The 12,150-nt window shown below is 47.6% G+C and overlaps 1 protein-coding gene and 2 pseudogenes across 1 annotated transcript in view; 1 reads left to right on the top strand and 2 right to left on the bottom strand.

Annotated features, from left to right (window-relative positions):
- SKAP1 (src kinase associated phosphoprotein 1) overlaps positions 1-12,150 on the bottom strand; it is a 958,799-nt gene that overhangs the window by 858,380 nt on the left and 88,269 nt on the right. The window lies entirely within an intron of this gene.
- LOC134897869 (5S ribosomal RNA) lies at positions 3,574-3,692 on the bottom strand (annotated as a pseudogene).
- On the top strand, positions 11,055-11,173 carry LOC134896032 (5S ribosomal RNA; annotated as a pseudogene).

The following is a 12,150-nucleotide window of genomic DNA, read 5'->3' as shown; positions in this document are numbered from 1 at the left end:
ACCATAGTGGCAATTAACTTTTTGGAAAGCCCTTTGTGAGCTAGGATGTTCCGCTCAACTTCCATACCGTCAAACGAAGTCGCCGTAAGTCAGGATAGACGAATGGACCTTTCTGAAGAAGATCCTTTCTAAGCGGCAGAGGCCAAGGGTCTTCTACGGACATGTCCAGAAGAGTTGCGTACCACGCCCTTCAGGGGACAATCCGGCGCAGTCAGGATTGCTTGTACTCTGTGATGTCTGATCCGCTGGAGCACCCTTGGGATCAATGGAGTCGGAGGAAATAGGTAGACCAGTCGGTAGGGCCAAGGCGACGTCAGTGCGTCCACCGCACTCGCCTGAGGGTCTCTGATTCGCGAGCAGTAGCAGCGAAGCTTCCTGTTGAGGCGAGATGCCATCATGTCGATCTGTGGGAATCCCCACCTGTTGACAATCTGTTGAAACACCTGAGGATGCAATCCCCACTCCCCCGGGTGGAGGTCGTGGCGACTCAGGAAGTCCGCTTCCCAGTTGTCCACTCCTGGAATGAAAACTGCGGAAAGCGCTCTTGCGTTTCTTTCCGCCCAGAGAAGTATTTTTGACACTTCTTGCATGCAGGCCCTGCTTTTTGTCCCTCCCTGTTGGTTGATGAATGCCACAGCCGTGGCATGTCCGACTGAATCTGGATCGCCTGATCCCTGAGTAGAGGGGAGGCCTGAATCAGAGCATTGTAGATAACCCGAAGTTCCAGAATGTTGATCGGAAGAAGGGCCTCCTGGGCAGACCACCTGCCCTGGAACTGCGCCCCCTGGGTGACAGCTCCCCATCCTCTCAGGCTCACATCCGTTGTGAGGAGGATCCATTCCTGAATCCTGAAACGTCGACCTTCCAACAGGTTGGAAGACTGTAACTACCACAGGAGTGACATCCTGGCCTGGGGTGACAGCAGAATCATTTGGTGCATCTGAAGATGTGAACCGGACCACTTGTACAGGATGTCCAATTGGAAGGATCTGGCATGGAACCTGCCGAACTGTATTGCCTCGTACGAGGCCACCATTTTTCTTAACAATTTTATGCAAAGATGAATGGAAACTCAAGCAGGTCGGAGAACCATGCGAACCATCTCTTGAAGTGATCTCACCTTGTCCTCTGGGAGGAACACTCTCTGTGCTACAGTATCCAGGATCATACCCAGAAACAGAAGCCTTTGAGACGGTTCCAGTTGAGACTTCGGTAAACTGAGGATCCACCCGTGGTGAGACAGAAGTTGGACAGTGCTATCTATATGGAGCAGTAGAAGCTCCCTGGAACTTGCTTTTATCAGGAGAACATCCAGATAAGGGACAATGTTGACCCCCTGGACTCTGAGCTGGATCATCATTTCCACCATCACCTTCGTGAACACCCTCGGAGCTGTAGAAAGGCCGAAGGGCAACGCCTGAAACTGGTAGTGATCGTTCAATAGGGCGAACCGCAGATAGGCCTGATGAGGAAGCCAAATCGGGATATGTAGGTAGGCGTCCTTGATATCCAGGGACATGAGGAATTCCTGTTGTTCCAGGCCCGCGATCACCGCTCTCAAAGATTCCATATTAAATTTGAAAAGCTTCAGGTAAGGATTCAAGGACTTCAGATTCAAAATGGGTCTCATAGACCCGTCTGGTTTTGGCACCAAAAACAGACTGGAGTAGTAAACTTGTCTAAGCTGTAGCACGGGTACTGGAACAATGACCTGGGACTGGACCAACTTGTCGATGGCCAGAAGTAGCGTAACACACATATTTTCCAAAACTGGCAAGACTGATTTGAAAAATCGTTAGGGAGGAGCACCATAGAACTCCAGCTTGTAACCCTAAGAGATAAGGTCCATTACCCAGGCATCTTGGCGGGAACCATCCCAGATGTGGCTGTAGTGACGTAATAGAGCTCCGACCACGAGATCGCCTCGGGGTGGGTGGGCACTGTCATGCCGAAGACTTTGTGGAGGCTGAACTGGTGCTCTGTTCCTCAGAGCTGGCAACGGCTGGATTCCTAGGCTTACCTCTGGAGCCTCTAGCTGCATTGGAGGCACCCCTGGCCCTAGACTAAAATCTGGAGGACCGAAAGGACTGAGTAGATGGTCACGGGTAGGACCGCCTAGCAGGCGGAGCCCCCAAAGGGAGAAACGTGGATTTCCCAGCAGTAGCCTTTGAGACCCACGCGTCCAATTCACCTCCGAAGAGCCATTCACCTGTGAAGGGAAGAGATTCCACATTACGTTTGGAATCAGATGCTGCAATCCATTGACACAACCATTTGGCTCTGCGTGCAGACACAGCCATAGCAGTGAGAACCACTTTATTTATATTGTCAATCTCCTTAAGGGAGTCACAGAGGACTCTTGTCGTGTCCTGAATCTGTTTTAGGAAAGTTACAGTAGTAACAAAGGTCATATCGCCCTAAAGACCCTCCTTAATCTGAGTAGCGCATGTATGAATGGCATGTGTCATCCAGCAACCAGCAATGATTGGCCTTTGAGCTACACTTGCAGCAGTGTAGATAGATTTTAGAGTGGTCTCTATTTTCCTGTCCCCGGGGTCCTTTACAGTAAACGAGCCCGGAGTAGGGAGCACCGCCTTTTAGAAAGGCAAGCGACTCAGACGTCTACGGTTGGAGATTCTTCCCAAATTTCCTGCTTTCAGGGGCAAATGGGAAGGTATTTAAAAAACGTTTGGATATCTGATATTTTTATCTGGATTTTTCCAGGCTAATTTAAATAAATCATACAATTCTTTGGAATCAGGAAAAGTGACTGTCAATTTGTCTTGTGGGAGGAAAAACGACTGCCGATCAGTAGCATCCTCCAAGGGGAGCTTTAACACATCCCGTATGGCCAATATGAGGGGTTCTATAACCTGTGTAGGGGTGGAATCCCCACTAATGGGGTCCTCATCATCCCCATCCATCTGTACATCATCAGACTATGATAAAATTGCAGGTAAAGCACGTTTTTGTGCACCTGTAATAGACAGCGGGGGATGGGAAGCAACAGCCTTGGCAGTTAGGCTATCCACTGGCTTGTAGCAGTTCTTGTGTTTTACTGGCATTGGCAGTGAGCTCAGATGACATATCCAACATAGACAAACACAAATAAAACCCTATTCATCCAAAATGACACCTGAGGTCCATTAATTGATATTGTGTCAGTATCTAGCAAATCTTCTCAATGTAGGACACTGGACCGCAGATATTATTGAGTCACATATATTGGAAATTGCCACCAGTGAAATATAGGGAACACAAAAAAATTAATTATTAAGATTAATATCAAAAAAAGATCACAGTATATGAATTAAATATATATTGTTAATAGGATTGATTCCTAATAGGGTGCTCTAAAAAAATAGTCTCAAGGTAGAAAGGAGGTCCATTGTGAACTGTTCTTTTTAGTGTTGGATAGGGCAAAAGGTCCAATAGTGACTGTTCAAAGGAACAGAGGGGGGAATAAGGAAAGGAAGAGGAGTTGGTCCAAATTTCTTGGAATAAAGGACCCAAGGTGGCGGTATGGGTCATAGGTTTCTCCACCACTTCTGCTTTTTGCTTGGTTATGGAGCCTTAGTACTGCACCTGATATTCCAAAGTGGTCTCCCAACTGAGTACTGATCAGGCCTATCACTGCTTAGTTTACAAGACCAGACGAGATTGGGCGTGGCAAGTGAAGTATGGCAGTATTAATCCGCTCAAAACAAATGAGAGTGTGGGGTTTGTGACTAGTATACCTAAAAAGCACTTCTGCTGTCCATTGTGTACTGCACAGGGCCTCTATTACTGATGCATTGCAGAGGGCTTTATACCTGGCAAATGGATGAGAGGGTGCTTGAAAGATAGAATAAGATAGAGTAGGGTAAAGTAATCACACTTCTGCTGTCCAATGTCTTATAGGATTACATCGAACATTGGATGAGAGAGAGAGTGGGTACTGTCACCAACTGAAAAGGGGAGAAAAATGGGGAAAAATGGGAGGAAAAGTTTTATGGTAAGAACTTACCTTTGTTAAAACTCTTTCTGCGAGGTACACTGGGCTCCACAAGGATAGACATTGGGGTGTAGAGTAGGATCTTGATCCGAGGCACCAACAGGCTCAAAAGCTTTGACTGTTCTCAAGATGTATAGCGCCGCCTCCTCTATAACCCCACCTCCCTGCACAGGAGCTCAGTTTTTAGTTAACCAGCCCAACGCAGTAGCAGGAAAAGAGACGACAACAGTTAGTAGCCACAAACACCACATTCTCACGACAGGAGAAGTGTCAGCGGCTAATGCCGTACCAACCCACAGAAGCTAAGTGCGTCAGGGTGGGCGCCTTGTGGAGCCCAGTGTACCTCGCATAAAGAGTTTTAACAAAGGTAAGTTCTTACCATAAATCTCGTTTTCTGCTGCGGGGTACACTGGGCTCCACAAGGGTAGACATTGGGGATGTCCTAAAGCAGTTCCTTATGGGAGGGGACACACTGTAGCGGGCACAAGAACCCGGCGTCCAAAGGAAGCATCCTGGGAAGCAGCAGTATCGAAGGCATAGAACCTTATAAACGTGTTCACTGAGGACCACGTTGCCGCCTTGCACAATTGTTCAAGGGTCGCACCACGGCAGACTGCCCAAGAAGGTCCAACAGACCGCGTAGAATGGGCCGTAATGTGAGCACGAGCTGATAGACCAGCCTTCACATAAGCTTGTGCAATCACCATTCTAATCCATCTGGCCAAAGTCTGCTTGTGAGCAGGCCAACCACGTTTGTGAAAACCAAACAGAACAAAGAGAGAATCAGATTTCCTAATAGAAGCAGTTCTTTTCACATAGATACGGAGAACCCATACCACATCCAAAGACCTCTCTTTGGAAGACAGATCAGGAAAGACAAAGGCCGGTACCACAATCTCCTGGTTAAGGTGAAACGAAGATACCACCTTAGGCAAATATCCGGGACGAGTTCGAAAAATCGCCCGGTCACGGTGAAAAATCAGATATGGGGAACTATAGGACAAGGCACTCAAATCCGACACTATTCTAGCGGAGGCAATAGCCAGCAAAAACACCACCTTAAGGGAAAGCCACTTAAGTTCAGCTGAGCCAAGAGGTTCAAATGGAGACTCTTGCAACGCCTCCAACACCACCGACAAGTCCCAAGGAGCCACAGGCGGGACATAGGGAGGTTGGTTACGCAACACACCCTGAGTAAAGGTATGAACATCAGCCAAGGTCGCAATTTTTCTCTGAAACCACACCGACAAGGCAGAAATATGAACCTTGAGGGAAGCCAGACGCAGGCCTAAATCTAGGCCCTGCTGCAGAAAGGCCAAAAGTTTGGCCGTACTAAACTTGGAAGCGTCATAATTGTTAGATGTGCACCAAAGTAAGAATGCCAGACCCTATGGTAAATCCGAGCAGAAGCCGGTTTCCGGGCCCGCAACTTAGTTTTAATGACCGCCTCAGAAAAACCTTTAGCCCTCAAGACGGAAGCTTCAAGAGCCACGCTGTCAAAGACAGTCGGGCCAGGTCCTGGTAGACAGAGGGGCCCTGAACGAGGAGATCTGGGCGTTGTGGAAGTAGAATTGGATGCTCTGACGATAGGCCCTGCAGGTCTGAGAACCAATGCAGTCTGGGCCACGCTGGAGCTATGAGAAGCAGAATTCCTCCTCCTTGCTTGAACTTCCGAATTTACCCTGGGCAGGAGTGACACCGGAGGGAACACGTACGGCAGCCGAAACCTCCATGGCACCGCCAGCGCATCCACGAATACTGCTTGAGGATCCCTTGTCCTTGCTCCGAAGACCGGAACCTTGTGATTGTGTCGAGACACCATCAGATCCACGTCTGGACGGCCCCACCTTTCCACTAAGAGTTGAAACACTTCTGGATGGAGGCCCCACTCTCCGGCGTGTACATCCTGACGACTGAGAAAGTCCGCTTCCCAATTTAGGACTCCCGGAAAGAATATTGCCGATATGGCCGGTAGATGGCATTCTGCCCATTGAAGTATCCGTGAGACTTCCTTCATTGCCAAGTGGCTGCGAGTGCCGCCTTGATGGTTTATGTTAGCCACTGTGGTGGCGTTGTCCGACTGTACTTGAACAGGACGGTTCTGTATTAAATGCTGGGCCAGGTTCAATGAGTTGAAGACCGCCCGCAATTCCAGAATGTTGATCGGGAGGAGAGACTCCTCCTTGGTCCACCGACCCTGAAGGGAGTGCTGCTCCAACACCGTGCCCCAACCCCTTAGACTGGCATCCGTCGTCAACAGGACCCAGTCTGATATCCAGAAGGGACGGCACCTGCACAATCCTTGGTCCTGGAGCCACCAGTACAGCGACAGACAGACCTCCGGAGTCAATGAGATCATGTGAGACCTGATCCGGTGAGGCAGGCTGTCCCACTTAGCCAGAATCAGCCTCTGCAGGGGGCGAGAACGGAATTGAGCATACTCTACCATGTCGAATGCTGACACCATGAGGTCCAGCACCTGCATCGCCGAATGTATCGACACTTGTGGACGAGAGAGGCAGCAACGAATCCTGTCCTGAAGCTTCAGGACTTTCTCCTGAGCCAAGAACAACCTCTGGTTGTGTGTGTCCAATAGCGCTCCCAGGTGCACCATGCTCTGAGCAGGGACCAGGGAGGATTTCTTCCAGTTGATGAGCCACCTGTGGGCTTACAGAAACCGGACAGTCAGATCCAAGTGACGCAGGAGAATTTCTGGGGAATTTGTCAGGATCAACAAGTCGTCCAGATAAGATAGGATCCTGACCCCTTGACGGCGGAGTTCCGCCGTCATCACCGCCACAACTTTGATGAAGACTCGCAGAGCCGTGGTTAAACCAAAAGGTAACGCCCTAAACTGGTAATGTAGGTTGCCAATCGCAAAACTCAGGTATTGCTGATGCGATACTGCTATAAGAATACGCAGGTAAGCATCCTGTATATCCAGGGAGACCATATAATCCCCAGGTTCCAAGGCCAGAACAATAGAGCGAAGGGTTTCCATACAGAATTTGGAGATTCTCACAAACTTGTTCAATGCCTTGAGGTTGAGAATGGGCCGGGAGGACCCATTCGGTTTCGGGACTAGAAACAGCGGATAATAGTACCCCTGGCCCCTCTGAGCAAAGGCACCTGTACTACAACTCCTGTGTCCAGGAGGGTCTGTACCACCGACTGTAGAGTCTTTGCCTTCACCTGATCCAAAGGGCCGTCTGTCAGGCAAAATCGACGAGGGGGACAGTTTTTGAAGGCTATGGCGTAACTGAGTGACGACTTCCCGTACCCAGGCATCTGAAGTGGTCTTCAACCATTCCTGGGTATACCCTAGAAGCCGGCCCCCCACCCTAGGGTCCCCCAGGGGGAGGCCCGCCCCGTCATGCGGCAGGCTTATCGGTCTTGGAAGCTGGCTGACGGGCAGGCCAGGCTCTTTTGGGCTTTGGCTTAGCAGGTTTGGAAGTGTGGGCCTGTTTGTGGTACGCCTGACCTTTTGCTTTACCTGAAGGACGAAAGGAAGTACTTTTAGCCTTCAACACAGAAGGAGCGGTACTTGGCAGACAGGCAGTTTTGGCAGTAGCCAAATCAGCCACTATCTTACTTAAGTCCTCCCCAAACAGAATATCTCCCTTAAAAGGGAGTACCTCCAGGGTTTTTCTAGAATCCAGATCCACGGACCAGGATCTCAGCCACAATATTCGGGGAGCCAGGACTGACGTAGTAGAAGCCTTGGCTGCTAGAATACTGGCATCAGAAGCCGCCTCTTTAATATAGTGAGAAGCTGTGACAATATATGACAAGCACTGTCTAGCATGGTCAGAAGAGATTTCAGCTTCCAACTCTAGGGCCCACGCTTCAATAGCTTCTGCAGCCCATGTTACTGCAATAGTGGGCCTTTGCGCAGCACCCGTGAGGATGTAAATCGCTTTCAGACAACCCTCAACATGTTTATCCGTAGGCTTTTTCAGAGACGTAACGGTAGTGACAGGTAGAGCTGAGGAAACCACCATCCTTGCAACATGCGAATCCACTGGAGGAGGCGTCTCCCAATTTTTTGACAGCTCTGGCGCGAGAGGATAGCGGGTCAACATCTTCTTGTGAGGCACATACTTCTTCCCTGGATTTTCCCAGGATTCCTGACGTATATATCCACCAGGTGATCAGAATGAGGTAAAACTTGTTTAACCACCTTCTGACGTTTGAACCTATCTGGTTTCTTAGGAGGGACGGATGGCTCAGGATCATCCGTAATCTGTAGTATCAACTTAATAGCCTCCAAAAGATCAGGAACATCTACTTGTGAACTACCCTCCCCATCGGCAGTATCTGTGTCAGAATCTGTGGGGTCAGTGGAAGTGCCATCTTCATCAGACGAGGTGTCAGTGACAGCAGTGGATTGTGAGGAGATAAGAGCTCGCTTAAAGGAACCCTTGGTCTTAGGCGAGCGAGGGTCAGACTTTTTAGTAGTCAAAGACTGGTTCAATTTCTTCAATTGAGCGGACAAGTTATCTGCCCCCGGCGGGTTAGCCGCGGGGACCACATACGGTTGAACCGGCATAGGATGTCCCATAGTGGGCGTTAGATTAGTAACTAGCGTATTCAGAAGTGTGGAGAAAGTAGCCCACGGCGGGTCATTATGGACCCTCGTTGCCACAGTCCCACTTGGGGGCAAGGAGCCCCCAGAACCAGAGCCGTCAGCTGCTATATTCTCCTCATAGGGATCTGTGGCATCAGTAACACCGGCAGTGTGTTCAGCCCCAGAACCGTTACCCTCAGAAGCAGACATGATTTAACTTGCAATATCAGGTAACACAGTACAATAATCAGCAGCACAATACCCCTTGCCCAAACCCCTGCGCAGTGTAGTCAGCACAAGCAGGGATATAGGAGAGATATGGTGACTAAAATCACAGAGAAAAATACAATTACAGTATATCTTGTGAATATCCTATATTACAGTATTATAAACCTGACTCACCAAGCCCCCTCAGGTTATAGAATATAGGGATAGCAAGTTGAGTGAGACACACGAAATGAAATTCACCCAGCAAGCTAATGCACACACATGTAGTCACAGTTGTACAATGCAGAGGTTATTACAAACAATAATACTGCACTAGACTAGCTTATATATAGCTATGTAGTCAATAGATATAACACTGCACAGTAAAAAACTGGATGTATATCACAGGGCACTTGTACCAGAGAACCCTGACTAAATGCACTTTTTCTTAACTATCACTGTCTAAACGACATGTAGAATACTTAAGTGTCTTGTAAAGTCACAGCACTGAATATCAGGCGGCTTTACAAAGAAGGATTTGCCCAAGCAGTCCCAGGAACAGTGTAGCTGAGAGAAGTGGCGCCCAAACACGACTGCGAGTGAGGGAGAGAGAGATATGCAGCTCCAGAGCGGGAACATTTACTGTAAATGGCGCCCTGGGGCTGGGGGAGGGGCTCCAGGTCTAAGCCTTATTCCCTCTGCTGGCCAAACCACCTGGTACTGCGGGCTACTTGCAAAAAGGTTTAGAGAGAAAACCTGACCTGCACCCATGCCCTGGTGATCTAGTGGGTTCGCCTGTATGCCGCAGTGTCCACCACCAGCGTGCGCGGCCCGCCTCCCACCGATCGCGACGGATCGCAATAAAGCACGAGCGGAACCCACTCACTATCTCCCGAAGCGCAGCCACGCGATCCCGGAGAGCCCCAGCCGTGTGTGCCTGACAAGAAGAAAACCGGAGCCTCCCACTGTAGTTACCTGGCAACCAGGGCGCGGGAGTGTACAGCGCCGCTAGGGAGAGATGGAGCTGCAGCATTGAATGTCTCCTGACATCTACACACTGCTGCAGCCCTTGAAGTCATCCCTTTTGTTCTTAAAAAGCTCTTCTTTAGGGCTGCTAGGAGCAGCCCCTCTGTTAAGTGCCTGCTATCTGCGGCACCAACTACAAAACTGAGCTCCTGTGCAGGGAGGCGGGGTTATAGAGGAGGCGGCGCTATGCATCTTGGGAACAGTCAAAGCTTTTAAGGCTGTTGGTGCCTCGGATCAAGATCCTACTCTACACCCCAATGTCTATCCTTGTGGAGCCGCACTGTGCACTGTCCGGCACCACTGGAATCACAGACGGCCGTTTCACCAGCGGGTGGCTTGTTCACTCAGCCACCCGCTGGTGAAACGGCCGTCTGTGATTCCTGTGGTGCCGGACAGTGCACAGTCTGGCCCACACTAATTTGTCTCTTGGTATCGTATTCGCCCTTTACGGGCTTTATTCTACATTACATTTTCATTGTCTACTGAATTCCTTTTTGTTGGATATTTATTCTAATAGTGATAATCTTTCTTACGTTTGGCATATGGTCTTTTGGATGTACCTTCCCCCTCTTTTTGACTAATAAGTGAAGCACGTATCCAGGATACTATTGTTTCAACAAGCACCTTTACATCAAATACTGTGACTCTGTTACGTATATCCAGTGTATTATTGTTTCAATAAGCACCTTTGCATTAAACACTGTGATTTTGTTACACAGTTAATTATCTGTCATACATTTGCTCCTTGCGAATTTTACCTCATGTGATACTTTATTACTCATTGATATTCGCTTTTGTAGTCACCTTCATTACTACTATTTTTTACAGTAACTATTTGTAATACTCTTGGCATACAGTCCCTTTTACTGTGAATTCTAAAATCCAAGGAGTTGTGACATATTATAATTAAAGATACCTTTTGAGTTTCTCCATCTATTATTATTATTACTATAAATAAACAATAAACCTTTTTCCTCCCATCTTTCCCCATTTTTCTCCCCTTTTCAGTAGGTGACAGTACCCACTCTCTCTCATCCAATGTTCAATGTAATCCTATAAGACATTGGACAGCAGAAGTGTAATTACTTTACCCTACTCTATCTTATTTTATCTTTCAAGCACTCTCTCATCCATTTGCAGGTATAAAGCCCTCTGCAATGCATCAGTAACAGAGGTCCTGTGCAGTACACAATGGACAGCAGAAGTGCTTTTTAGGTATGCTAGTCACAAACCCCACACTCTCATTTGTTTTGAGCGGATTAATACTGCCATACTTCACTTGCCACGCCCAATCTCGTCTGATCTTGGAATCTAAGCAGTGATAGGCCTGATCAGTACTCAGTTGGGAGACCACTTTGGAATATCAGGTGCAGTACTAAGTCTCCATAATCAAGCAAAAAGCAGAAGTGGTGGAGAAACCTATGACCAATACCGCCACCTTGGGTCCTTTATTCCAAGAGATTTGGACCAACTCCTCTTCCTTTCCTTATTCCCCCCTCTGTTCCTTTGAACAGTCACTATTGAACCTTTTGCCCTATCCAACACTAAAAAGAACAGTTCACAATGGACCTCCTTTCTACCTTGAGACTATTTTTTAGAGCACCCTATTAGGAATCAATCCTATTAACAATATATATTTAATTCATATACTGTGCTCTTTTTTTTATATTAATCTTACTAATTAATTTTTCTGTGTTCCCTATATTTCACTGGTGGCAATTTCCAATATATGTGACTCAATATCTGAGGTCCAGTGTCCTACATTGAGAAGATTTGCTAGATACTGACACAATATCAATTAATGGACCTCAGGTGTCATTTTGGATGAATAGGGTTTTATTTGTGTTTGTCTATGTGTTTATATTTTATATGCATTATTATTAAAAGTTACATTTTAACACAAATCAACTGTCTAAGTGTGCCCCAACAACGAGTCTTTCATCCCTTTTGCTTTTGTTTTCATACAGTACATTATACTGACTCTGGGAGCACCACCAATAAGCTATTGAGGATACCCTTATTTGGGATCCTTTATGTAACACTGTTGGTTTTTTTTTTCAGAGGAATCAAATAAGTGTAATCTCTGAGTTTGTAGTCCTGTGTGTAACCACCCCTTCCATATGTGACATATCCAACATCAAAGTTTTTATAGCCCCCAGCCAGGAAGGCTCTGGACTCTCCCCCATGTTGTTATCAGCATTTTGTAGTGACTGACTACACTACTCACAAGAAATGGAGCCCGATGAACTAGGGGAGAATCTGGCATTACATACATTGCATGACTTCGGTTTCACCATAATGAAATACAGAAACAATACAATACAACACAGACTGAATATAAAACAAGCCTGCCCAA

The sequence above is a fragment of the Pseudophryne corroboree genome, chromosome 3 (assembly GCF_028390025.1).
Source record: "Pseudophryne corroboree isolate aPseCor3 chromosome 3, aPseCor3.hap2, whole genome shotgun sequence".
Lineage (NCBI taxonomy): Eukaryota > Metazoa > Chordata > Amphibia > Anura > Myobatrachidae > Pseudophryne > Pseudophryne corroboree.
The sequence above is the reverse complement of the archived record's forward strand: the minus strand, read 5'-3'. Positions and strand labels throughout refer to the sequence as shown.